This window comes from Gossypium hirsutum, chromosome A09 (assembly GCF_007990345.1).
Source record: "Gossypium hirsutum isolate 1008001.06 chromosome A09, Gossypium_hirsutum_v2.1, whole genome shotgun sequence".
In the NCBI taxonomy this organism is placed as follows: domain Eukaryota; kingdom Viridiplantae; phylum Streptophyta; class Magnoliopsida; order Malvales; family Malvaceae; genus Gossypium; species Gossypium hirsutum.
In genome coordinates, this window is record NC_053432.1 from 10,131,361 (window position 1) to 10,134,438 (window position 3,078).

A 3,078-nucleotide genomic window follows, 5' to 3' on the forward strand; every position below is an offset into this window, starting at 1 on the left:
GGTAGTTTATTCTGTAGAATGGTTAAGCAGACTACATTTAGCTTCACATGAAATGCATCATCAAACTTCCGTTTGTTTGCTAAAAGCTCCTTTAAAAATTTAACTAAGTTGGGCATCTACGAAAGAGCTTCAATAAATGGTAAGTTAATATGCAAATTTTTTAGAAGTTTAAGAAATTTACCGAATTGTTCATTTGTTAGGTCGTTCTTTGTCACATTCGGATACGGAACTCGAGGTTTATACTTATTACTTATTGGTTTCTATTTTCTATGGCTCACCTCAACCTTACCTTTACTTACCACAAGTTCTTACCTCGGTTCTGGTTCTGGTTCAACTAACCATTCCTCATCTCTTACAGTAATTGCATGAAGTTGCTCTCTTCGGTTAGTTTCGGTATTACTTGGCTAGCTACCTTGTGGTCATTCTAAAATCATCTTAGTTAGCTGACCTATTTGATTCTCGAGCCCTTGAATCGACGCTTGCTTATTTTTAAGTGATGTTTCGGTGTTTTGGAAGCTAGTTTCTGGCACCAAAATAAACTTCGTCAACATCTCTTGAAGGTTCAGCTTTTTCTCTAGCTGGTAGGGTTGTTGTTGAAAACCAAGGGGTTGTGATCTCTAATTTCCTTAACCACCCTAAGAGAAGTTGGGATGGTTACTCTAGCCTATATTGTAAGTATTACTATAGGGATTATTCTGAGTTCTAGAACTGTTACCCATATAGTTGACTTGTTCGTTCGTTGTGCTATGATCGTTGACTAGGCATTCTGGATTATTCATCCCTCCTCCACTTGTATCACACTGTATCACCGGATGTGCCTGCGTAGAACCATACAAACCATCAATTTTCTTACTTAAAAGCTCTACCTGGTTTGCTAACATGGTGACCGCGTCTACGTTAAAAACACCGACTGCTTTTGTTGGCTTAGTTCTCATGACTTGCCACTGATAATTATTCAGTGACATCTCCTCTATAAACTCATAAGCCTCTTTAGGTGTTTTATTATTCAGAGTCCCACCCGGCGGATACATCTATCAATTGCCTAGTTAAGGGGTTCAAACCATTGTAAAAAGTTTGAACTTGTAGCCATAAAGGTAACCCATGGTGAGGGCACCTTCTCAATAAGTCCTTATATCTCTCCTATGCATCATAGATGGTCTTCAAATCCATTTGTAACAAGAAAGAGATATCATTACTCAGCTTGGCTATCTTGGCCGGTAGAAAATATTTCAGTAAAAAATTTTCGGTCATTTGGTCCCAAGTAGTGATAGAACCTCGTGGTAAAGAGTTCAATCACTATTTAGCCTTATTCCTCAATGAAAAAGGAAACAATTGAAGGTGAATGGAGTCATCAGAAATGCCATTTATCTTGAAAGTGTTACAGAACTCTAAGAAATTGGCCAAATGAGTATTTGAGTCTTCATCCTGCAAACCATCAAACTGAACAAACTGTTGAATCATTTGAATAGTGTTACGTTTCAGCTAAAACTTATTTACAGCAACAGCAGGTCTAACAATACTCGACTTGGCCCCAGTTAAATTGGGCTTGGCATAATCGTACATAGTACGAGGAGCAGGATTCTGATTTACAGGATTTATAGCAACCACAGGAGGTAACTGATTATTTTGATTTTTGGCCATCTCTTCAGTAATAACGTCCTCTTGCTCTTCTAGAGTACTCTGTCGATTTTGCCTCGCTTCTTTATGATTTTTACGAGCTATACTTTCGATCTCACTACCGAACACAAGAGGTCCTAACGGGTTTCTTCTAGTCATAAACTAAAGGAACCTACCAGAAGCAAATAAAAGAAAAAGTTAGTAAATTAAAATAAATAAAACAAAAATAAAATGCAATGAAAAATAAAAATGGCTAACTTAATAAAAATTAAGCATTCCTAATATCTTAGTCCCCGGCAATGGCACCAAAAACTTGATGACATCACGAACTAACTAAATATGACAAAGGCAAGGGCACCTATCGAATGGTAGTATAGCTACTGTGAGTCAGGAATATCGTATCTACAAGGACTAAAAGTATTAGTAATTACTATCTTTTTATTATCTAGGCTATAAATTAAAAGTTTTGTTTTAAATTCTAATTTTAACTAAACTAATTACTAAATGACAGAGAGCGAGTTGGGAAAATAATCAAAGAAAACTTATGAGAAAGATAATATCCAGGAAAGAATCCACCTAGACTTCACTTATTATTTTAAATCTGAATTAAATGATGTATTCATTCGAGAGTAAAAATAACTGACTCTAGGTTGATTAATTGAAATCTCTTTCTAATTAAAACCCCTATCGTCGCATTAACTCGATCTATTGATTTCCTTATTAGATTTGACTCTAATCCGGTAGATTTATGTTGCCTTATTTCTAAGGTTGCATGCAACTCCACTTAATTATGCGAGATGTGGTTCACTTGATCATTTTCTTATAGATTATCCAAAGAAGGTAGAAAAAGACATTGATAAGATTACAAAGCCGAGTAATCTAGTTTCGAGGGGTAGATCGCCTCGACCTTCTAGAAATGTCAGTGGTAGCCGAGGAGCAACAAAGACTATACAGTTAGAGCACCGGTAAGGACATATGCCTCGTCCTTTTCTTTTAATTTTGATGTTTTAGAAGCTTTAGAATAAAGTTTTGTTGAATTTAAGTTGAAATTTTGAAAGTTAATAGATTTTTTACTAGGGTTTATGTTGAACAAATGATGGAATTGGGGGTTTATTTGATAGAAATTTTGATTGGAATTGAATAAAGGATTGAATTGTAAACTAAGTTATAAGTTTTGAGTTTTAGGGATTAAATTGAAATAAATTCGAAATTATGGAAATATGATAAAAATTAAATAGTTAGATGTGAGTTTGGCAAGAAATTGAGTAGCAAAAAGGTATGAATTGAGAAAGAAAAATATATAGGTTTAGTTGGGATTAAATTGGAATTAAAGTAAAAGTTAGATAAAAATTTCAGCATTTAAATTGTGTTATGCTAATAACTGTGAAATTATTTTAATTGGTCATAGCTAATATCGAGCTTGAAGCATCGGCCCAAAAAGGAAAAGGAAAGATCGTCGAG

At 34.7% G+C, this 3,078-nt stretch overlaps 1 non-coding gene across 1 annotated transcript; it reads left to right on the forward strand.

The window, feature by feature from the left end:
- Positions 1–1,096: 1,096 nt before the first annotated feature.
- LOC121207255 (small nucleolar RNA R71) lies at positions 1,097–1,203 on the forward strand. The gene has a single exon (XR_005902346.1). It is a non-coding gene; the product is annotated as a small nucleolar RNA R71 (small nucleolar RNA).
- The last annotated feature ends 1,875 nt before the right edge of the window (positions 1,204–3,078 follow it).